The sequence below is a fragment of the Hippoglossus hippoglossus genome, chromosome 19 (assembly GCF_009819705.1).
Source record: "Hippoglossus hippoglossus isolate fHipHip1 chromosome 19, fHipHip1.pri, whole genome shotgun sequence".
Lineage (NCBI taxonomy): Eukaryota > Metazoa > Chordata > Actinopteri > Pleuronectiformes > Pleuronectidae > Hippoglossus > Hippoglossus hippoglossus.
Genome location: NC_047169.1, coordinates 3,209,673 through 3,219,562, shown reverse-complemented (window position 1 = coordinate 3,219,562; position 9,890 = coordinate 3,209,673). Strand labels below are relative to the sequence as shown.

Genomic DNA, 9,890 nt, shown 5'->3' with positions numbered 1-9,890 from the left:
CCATTCGGATGCCTCTTGACGACGTCCTGGAAACCGAAGTGGAAACGAAACGGTGCAAACAAACGACACCGGGCGTGTAAACAAATATCAACCTCCCTGCATCGAGATAGTTTATACACTCCTTCATACTGAAGTGTACAAGCCTCGTACTGACATGTGGACACACACACACACACACACACACACACACTCTCACTCTCGTTGACATGAGGAATCAGGGAGGAATCTTTCTTGTGTGCGCCGCACTTAAAATAAACCTTTATTCTTTGCCACAGGCTCATCCACAGCTGCATTTGAAAACCCAAAAATGTAGATGTCCCACACGCTGGGCGTTCAGGACTCGCACAGCTGGTGACTTCCTGCATATTTGTCTGCTGGATGAGCACGGACGGAAATATATCTATACAACAGTTGGGAGGCTGCAGTCGCCATACGTTCACTCTGAGCTCCGCCCATTGAACCTTTATTAATCCTGCCTGTACTTTGTATTTCAAGTTGGACTTTTCCATATGTGACACTCTGTCGTCGGGTTCCTCGACGTGTGCGGCGCGTTTGAAGCTGCTGTGATTCTGATCGAAGTGAACGGAGCGTATTATCTCTCAGCTTTAAAAGGAATGCAAATATGAGGATAAGGAAGAACATCACCCGCTTCTGTCCAGCCGTAGATGTGTTGGCAGCCATTAAACAAGCAATAGAACCCAGTATAACAGGGATTAGTGCAGAAAAACTCACAAAAGTTTATTCAAAATCAAACTATATGATGACCGGTACATATTTAATATGAAACGTGTGGAGAAATGTTTTGCTTAAATTACGTAAAGCAAATTTTTCACAGAATAATATGTGGTTCCACACCAGCTAATGATTATTTTCATTATTGATTAATCTGTCCTACGTCATTAATTGCAATGCAATCTACGAAATGTCAGAAAACAGTGAAAATGCCAACCCTCGGTTTCCAGACGTCAACAGGTTTTGGAAATCAATGAACCATTTATGACATTTATCAAGAAACATGTCAAACCTTCTCTGTCGTGAGCGTCATTAATGTTAGTTTGTGGATTTCCTCTGTTATTGATCATTGTAAATCTAATTTCTTTATAATTTTTACTTTATTGAATAAGCAACAAATCATCTCTTTTCAGTGACTGATGAACCAATATATAAAGGAGGAGGGTGTTACTCAACTCAGTGATGATGAAGATAAACGAGGACAGCAGTATGAGGAGGATGATGAGAAGGAGGTAGAGGAAGGAGTAGGAAGAAGGAGGAGGTAGAAGGAGGATGATGATGAAGGGGAGGATGAAAAGGATGAGGTGGAGGGATGATGAGGAGTGTGAGGACAAAGAGGATGAGGAGGGTGTTGCTCGGCTCGGTGATGAAGATAAATAAGGACAGCAGAGGAGGAGGAAGAAGAAGGAGGATGAGGTTAATGAGGAGGAGGATGAAGAGGAGGAAGGAGGGATGAGGAGAAGTATGAGGATTAGGAGGAAGAGGAGGGTGTTGCTTGGCTCAGTGATGATGAAGATAAATAAGGACAGCAGAGGATGAGGTGGAAGAAGATGAGGATGAGAAGGATGAGGAGGTTGAGGAGGAGGAGGATGAAGAGGACGAGGTGGAGGAAGGAGGAGGATGATGAGGAGGGTGTTGCTCGGCTCAATGTTGATGAAGATAAATAAGGACAGCAGAGGAGGAGGAGGAAGGAGGTACAGGGTAATGAGGAAGATGAGGAGGGTGTTGCTCGGCTCAGTGATGAAGAAGATAAATAAGGACAGCAGAGGAGGAGTATGAGAAAGAAGGAGGTGGAGGAATGAGGATGAGGAGGCTGTTGCTCGGCTCAGCGGTGAAGAAGATAAATAAGGACAGCAGAGGAGGAGTATGAGGAAGGAGGAGGAGGAGGTGATGAAGATAGGGACAGCGTGGTGCTCCTCCTCACACATGTCTGTGTACAGTGCTGTACAGTGGAGCTCCTGTAGAGAGCAGTAGATGGTTTGATTCCGTGTTACTGTACATCAGCGGAGGGAGGAGCGAGCGTGTAGTATTTCTCTCCTGCTCCTTCCCCCCCCCACACCCCCCCCTCGTCGGCGCAGCCCATACAAACGCCTGTGGACGGCAGCGAAACGGGGAAAAAACAAACCGCTCGCCAGCCGCTTCGTGGGACGCAGGACGCCGCAGCCGAGCCGAGGACGGAGCTGGGTTTTGTGGCTACGAGGCGCAGCAGCAGCTCGGCGGAGGACCGGGGCTCGGAGCACGGAGACGTGGAGCCCGCATCCAGCGAACCGCCGCTGCCCTCTCCACTCGGGCAGGACCCGGCGCAGCCCCCCCGCTGACTTCCCCCCCGCGCGTCCCCTCTGCCCGACACCCCGACTGGCGTCCAGCCGCGTGCGTGTGGGGAACCCCGACGGTAAGTGCGCGTCTCCGGCTGCTCGGCGTGGTGTGCGTGCAGTTGTCTGGCGGAGGCTAGCCCCAGTAGCCCGGGCTGGTTTGACAGATCAGCCGCGGTGCAACTGTACTGGAGCTCTCCCCCCACCCTCCCCTCCCGGGTGCTCATCGCGCCCCTGTGGCCGGTCCCCTGCTCCGGTTGTGCCGCTGTGCTCGCTGCCGTGCGCCCGCCAACACATCCGGATGTCAGCGTGCAGCAGTAATGGAGGCTTTTCCTTTTTATTTGCTGTGTTGTGCTGGTGGTCCTGCGAGCTGCACACGGGCCCACTACTTGCCTGCTGCACTCATGCATGCCCTCGTGCACGCACGCACGCACGCACACACACACACACACACACACACTGAGGCTGATGAGCTCTTAGTGTTTGACTCACTTATTTGACCTTAATTCACTCTTCTCCCCTTTTGTCCTGCAAATACTGAACAAGTGACTTTTAAATATGCACAAATATCCATTGTGCAATCACTATGTTGTCACTTTTGTCATGCAAACAACAAAACTATATATCGAAGCAACACTGCAGTTGAGGGTAAAGCTCCAGTGAAAGGGAAAGTCCTCATAAACAGCCTCGTAAACAAAATGCAGTGAGTGCACATGCTCATCCGGCTCATTCACGTCCAACATAAATCATGCATCTCTGCAAATATAGAGGATTTCTGTGAATAACGGTCTCTGTGATGTGCACAGACCTGTTTGTATTATATCGTTGACCATGCAGCCCAGACAGTGTGTGATCAGAAACTGCCAATATCAGAACCGGCTGCAGGACGGGTGTTGTGTTACCAGGAGCGCTCCAAGCTCAGGGAGGTGCCTCAGCATTGAGTGTGTTGAGATTAATAAAGGAAACAGCAATGTTGCCAGGAAACGGTTAAATAATAAAGGCCGTCATGTCCCACAGACCTGAGTGACTGCTGAGAGGCAGCGCTGACACTTTATCATTCACTCACACCCAGAGAAGATCCCTGGGGGAAATAATCTCAGTGCATAATTGAGCCCCGAGCAGATCATGAATATAATAACGGTGGCAGTTTGCTCCGTGCACTTGCAGCTGGTCTGTGTGTGTGTGTGTGAAATCCTTCATCGCCACATTACGCCGCTGTAATAATGAAATCACTCATTGGGGGCCACTCTGCTCGGAGCCTTTTCAGGGTCTTTCTTAAAAAAAAGTCACGTTCATTTTCACAGTTAGTATCTTCGGCCGCTGCTGATGCAGAGTGACAGTCTAAAAGCCGTGTGCTCTTACAGTGGAATCCATCACGCTGGTAACAGAGGAATTTCCTCTGGCACACTGAAGCTTTTCCCATCAAGTGAAACTTTTTAAACAGTTTGGACTTTTACACGTCTAAATAATTATCCTCTGGGTGTCGTTGGAAACACTGCAAAGGGCAGAGTGTCGCCACGTTATTTACAGTAATGAATAATATCTTCTTCTACCCTCTCTGTGGCTTCTAATAGAAATTGATTCCAGAGACTTGCACTTTGAGTTCTGTGTTTATTTTAACTGGGGGTTAAAATGTGGTGGGGATATACATTTCACCTCTGAGGTTCTGGTGTTAGTACATGTTTCTGTCATTGTTATGCAAATCCACGTGCTGCTGAAACACTCGGCACAGTCTCGGCTAAAAAGCAAAGCACATTTATGTCATCGCCCCAGATGCCCACCGTTCATTAATCATTATCCATCAGTTTAAATTGCAGCGTTCTCTCCCCGGGTTGATTATTAGCCCAGGACACATCCACCATTCATGTCTAAAGCTTTTCCTCTGAGGATAAAACCCACCAAGCCCCACTGTGATGAGTCGTCCATCACAAACAACCGTCCAACCAGGAAGTTCCCTCACACACACACACACACACACACACACATCACTGCTTTGTTTTTCTTTAATCATAAATAAATGGCTCGTTTATAGAATAAAAGCAAATAGGAAATATGAGCTTTGCTTCAGCCGGGGTGATGTAGGAGTGTTGTGCATGAGAACCCAGAGAAGTTGGATGAGTGAAGCCCCATGTGACCTGGTTCTCCTCTTCTTCTCCTCTCTCCTCTTCCTCTCCCTGGGTTGGGGCTCCTTCAGGGGGCCAGAGGTGACCTTCTTCAGTCTCTCCTCCCAGCGGGCCTCTCTTTTTGTGACCCTGTTTCTGTCTGTCTTTCTTCCTGGCCTCCTTGCGTGGCCCCCCCTGCTCCCTCACCCCCTCGCTCCCACCACCTCCCGTTCCCTGTGGTGGGGCAGCATGGCTGAATGCTTAGAAACATGGTGTTTCTACTTATATAACCTGGGCTGTGCAGCTGATGTCCTGGTCTGTATCTGCTGTGTAACGGAGTCAGAGCTGTCTAGAGAGGCAGAGGGCATGCTGGGTAGGCCAATATGTCGGGAGCTATTCCTGAACCGAGTGCGGTGAGCGGGGGGGGGGGGCCCCAGATCTGCGTTGTTTTGTTTGGAATTAGACGATGGAAAACACACTTCCTTTTATATTTGTCAGCGTTGAAATGCGTAGTTGATGCATCGCAGTGTAAGGGACGTCTCTGACACGGCTGTTAATGACCTGAGGAAACAGCTTCAGACTGAACATCTCACGACATCGCAGCCGCAATGTTCTTGCGTGACTTTGGAGGCCGTCTCAACGTGAGGTCAGCGAAGGTGACGTGCTAGTGTTTGTTGCAGATCAGCGGAGGTTAGCGTTAACATCGGACTTTGTGTTTTCCTTCGTAGATGACAACAATAGCCGGACATGCGTGTTAATCCCCCCCTCGCCTTTACTTTCTGTTTGACCTCGGTTGACTGTTGCTCATCCTTTAGAAGCCGGGCCCCAAGGCGCTGCACCACGTTGTCTGTGCTTTCGTCTATGACTAATTAGATTATAGCACCCATATGCTATAGACTTGTAGGTTGGTTCGTAGGATCTTTTCAACCAGGGCGAATGCAGCCGACCACAAAATGTCATCACGGGTTCGTGCACTAGAACTAGGCTAATGGATTGTTTTAGCCAACATACTGTATTTAGATGCATTATGTCAACAAAGCCGTCTTTTTATCAAAGAGCCCTTTCATACGAATGTTTGAGATTCGAGCAAACACATCGCCCCCTTCATGCGTGACGAGATCGCTCAGATGACTAACGAAACATCAGGCGTCTTTGTCTGTGTTCGCCCATACATCAGTGTGCGAGTGTCCAAGCACGCATGAAATCACCTGCTGATTTGCATGATCTGTGGATGAGCTGACTGGGAGCCATGTTCATCTCACAACCTCCCTCTTGTTCCGGCCAGATTCCCTTGTAGCGTGGAACAGATGACATGTGCGGCCTGTTGCTGCCACTGGCCCTCGTTGCCGCGGCCCGTACTCGCACCGACACAGTCTTGCAGTTTCTAAACCTATTAACAGGACATGACCAACATGTCCGGCTTAATCTGTCACAGACACTTCAACAGCCACGTCAGCCACAGCCTATGTAAGCTTATCGTAGATGTATATACGCGTATGTGTCGGCTGAGGTTCGGCACAGAGAGGCCAAACAAAGATAAACAAAGGAGTCGTGTCACCGCTGCATAGTTTGTCAACAAGAGAGAAGTGACAAGTACATTTTTACACTTCGAATGAATCTGGGTTACAAGGGTAAAAGCTCCCAAGAGTTCAAATCAGCATTTTTATTTAGGTTTTCAACTTTTACAATAGTGTTTGTATCTGTAAACGTATTTGATGTTGGAAAATGTTCCAAAAACCCAAAGATACTCGGCCTGTAGTGATATAAAACAGGAAAAAGAAGCATTTAAAAAGCTGTGACCTCTGGTTGCTTCACAGTTTTGTGATGAATCTGTCAAACATGTTGTTAAATAATTTCTGTCAATTAACAGACTCATATTTTAGGCGCTAATTCAAACAGGGCTCACATGAAATCTATAGAGCTAAAGAAATGTGGGCCAAGTCAGCTGATGTGTATCAGTAACAACAAAAAGTAACGTGGCTCCTCTGCCTTCTCCGCCATGAAGGAAATTCCTCTGAGTTTCCTGCCGTAGTATCTGGCACGCAGAGCGCCTGCGTCCTCGCCGGCGACTCAGACCTCATTAGCTGAGAGCAACGCTTCAGCGTGGCGCTGTGGCTGCAGGATTGTGCTCAGACACTCGTGAAGCCCCGCTGCTGATAAGCATGCTGTCATGGCGAACACGACGACAAGAGATTATCAGTGCGCTCTCCACCGCTCTCTCCACGGACCACTGGGGGTCCTGCTGTCTCCAAGATACTGTAACAACCCATCCCCCCCCCACTCAACACCAACACCAACACACACTCACAGACACATGACATCAGATGTCAGGCAGCCGTTCCAAGTTTGTGGCTTTTCGTTCTCCTCACTGTTGTGTTTGTTCGCCCCTCCTCTCTTTCCTAATCTCTTCTATGTGTGGGGTGTTATGCACATGGGGGGGGGGGGGTTCAGACACACCTCTTTGTTTTATTTCTGTGAACTGCTGTTACTCTCCGCTCGGCCGGCTTGTGCTTCATCTGTCTCCAAATCACCAGGGAAAATAATAACTTGTAAAATGGCCTTTATGGGCCAGAGAGAGACGCGGAGATGTTTTACACAGCTGCTTTTCTCTCTTATTAACACCAGTCAGCTTGGCTCTGCACAACTGGAGCCACTCACAACTGGCTTCTCACCAACAGGAAGACTTGGCACCGTCACCCGGGGAGGTTTATTTTTGCCGGGGCGAAGCGGGGCACTTTACGAGGAGGAGCCCGTCCGACATTTGCTGGCACCGAGCGGCTCTCGGATGCTTTTCTGTGAGAGCCGCCTCGGTTTATGCCGCAGTATCAGAACTGAGTCACATTTTGCAGACATGTTAAACAAGCTCTTCCAAAAACAATAAAGTGACTTTCTTTCTCTCCTGTCGTAAACACCGAGGCGTCGCAGAGGGACTCGCTTCATGTGGATCTGAGATTAAACTCCAGTTTTTGTTTCCCAGACAATCAAGTTTATAATCAGAGGGGAATTGTGTGCGTTTGTAAGTGGGTGTTTAGAAAACAAGGGTTTTCAAAAATAATAGGACATTTACTCTGGCAAGTCTTATTTTGACAATGTTGGATTGTATGTTGTTACTGACTCGTTTATAAATTAGCTGCTTCATGAAGTTTTGAAGTTATGAAAAAGTCATAGTTTCCCAGAGTCTCTGGCCTCATCCTCTAAAAAGTGATGAAGCTGTTCTGGGACGTGCTCGTTGTTCAATTTGCAACTTTATTTTAGTTCTGAAGTCGGGTTTTGAAAAATGAGCTAAAAATGTAAGTTACACCTTTAGGTCCGTCACCTGTTAGTGTCCCCTGGAAACATTTCTGATGTGTGTGTGTGTGACAGGATTTCTGCAGGGTCTTTTAAAAAGTTACTTAAAAGATCTTAAACAAGTTAAGTTGGTCTTAATTATGCCAACGTTCATTTATCACTTCTTCCTTCACACTTTAAAAATACTTTTCTTTTGTTAGCGTGCAAAGTTTGTAAAGTCTCTGTGTGTGTGTTCTTGTTCTTTCTGTAATAAAACCACAAACGAAACCAACATGGAACTGATCACTGAACTGAACTGAAACTGAACTGAACTGATCTCAGTTATTCAAGACTATGAGAACCTACTGTCTGTAGTTTGAGGGGTAACGTTGCGTTTCGAGGGTTTTTCTCTACTCGGCTTCTTCACCTTATCTTCTTCGTATTTTAAGGTCTTAAACGTATTTAATGTTGAAACCTGCAGAAACCCTGTGCCGGTTGGATTTGGTTGTGCTTTGATTATTTGCAGCACATTCGTCTCTTTATTTGTTTGCTTTTTCGTAAATTTTCGCCTGTGCTTCGTGAAGAGTTTTGACCTCTGCGGGCCACCGTAATAGATGTAAATAATAAGAATAAAAACCTCACCGATAGAATTTTGGCCGAAGCCCAAGTCCTGCTTTATCCACTCAGCTCTGTATATAGGTCAGCATTTCATTACTGTAGGGGGGGGGGGAAAGCCTTGAATACAGAAGAGTTTGACCTGTTTTAATATCCCATAATGCCTTTCTCTTGCTGTTGCTGTAAATAAAACTTTGACAGGATTAATCTTTTTTGTGAACCAGTGTTTTCTCCCTCTCCTGCTTGAATTAGTCTGGAAACAAGCCTGAATTAGAAGCTGGACAAATGTCTGGCTAAGTAAAAGAAAGACTGGAGTTTTATTACTCACTGTTTTGTAATCTGTCACGCTTGAGGAAACTTGGATGGATCCGTTCCAACGCCTGACGGTTTGGCAAGCGCCTGCTAAACTCCGCCTCTCGATCAGAGTGTTATTTTTTTTTATTGGGATTGAGGTTACGGCCGCTGCTCATGCCAGACACCTACAGTAGTTTATCCGTGGATCATTAACAAGATCAAAACAAAACGACCTCTCGTTGTAGGAGTGGCCTTCAGGATAGAAACGTGCGGCTTTTCATTAGGGAATTACAAGTGTCAGGAGTGAATGAGGCTCATGTTCAAAAACCACATGTTATTTAATGATTGTTGATATAAAAGTCACGCTGTTAAGCTCAGTACATTGAACTTAATATTCTAACTACGTAGTTCTCACACCTGAAAGTCAGAATTATCTAAATCAAGTGTTTTGGACCCAGACCTCCTCTTTTAGTTGGACTAAACTTTTGCTCCCTGACGCTTGTTATGAGGGTTCGGACTAAACTGAAAAGCCCAAAGATCTGGACCGGACCTCACATGCATTTATCTCCTTTTGTTCAGCGAGCTTTTAAAAACTTTTATCTAACTGTTTCTAACCGTTTACCTGCCGCAGACACACACACGTCCTTGTTGGATCCACCTTGTCCTGCTGATGTTTATTTTTACACATTTGCACAAAGATCATTAAAGCGCAGGGATTAATCTTCAAAGTCGTGTTGTGGTTTTGACATGTCGGCTTTTGGCAGGTTGCCTCGTTCTTGCTGTTGTTGCACAGCTCCTGTTAATCTAAAGCGAGCTGCTCACCCGGGTGAAGAACGCCCCGGAGTCCGGTCACATGTCTGCGCTCCACAGCAGTCAAGTCCCAACCTTGTCTAACTCAGGGCAACAAGTGTGTGTGTGTGAGTGAGTGTGTGTGTGTGTGTGAGATATTCCTCTGGCTGAATTAGACTTTGGTTTATGTTATGACTGTCTGTGAGGTTAAAGATCACCTCAGAGTTTAGTTTGGCTTCCTTCAAGTGTGACTGACAGTGACCCGCTCTCCGCTGGGCCCCTCCGTTCCTGCCCACCAAGCACTTTTCTGTTTGGGGAAACTTTTTCTTTTTCTGACACCACATCCAAAACGCTTCTGGAACCTTCGCCATCCGCACCCCCGACGACCATTTTCCCCCTCCCTCTGATTATTTCTAAGTGCACTGCATCTTAGAGGAAAGTGCAGTCAGACACTTGTGGAGTCAGGTCAGTTTAGCTGTTGAAGGACTCACACTGCAGA

At 47.0% G+C, this 9,890-nt stretch overlaps 1 protein-coding gene across 4 annotated transcripts in view; it reads left to right on the top strand.

Annotated features, from left to right (window-relative positions):
* The first annotated feature begins 1,812 nt into the window (after positions 1-1,812).
* Positions 1,813-9,890, top strand: part of LOC117752968 (thyroid hormone receptor alpha-B) — a 125,442-nt gene continuing 117,364 nt past the window's right edge. For 3 of the 4 annotated variants that reach the window (XM_034570724.1, XM_034570723.1, XM_034570721.1), the window contains exon 1: positions 1,813-2,404. The gene's annotated coding sequence lies outside the window, so the exon portion shown is untranslated. The remainder of the gene's footprint in view (positions 2,405-9,890) is intronic. The other variant, XM_034570722.1, reaches the window with a different exon arrangement.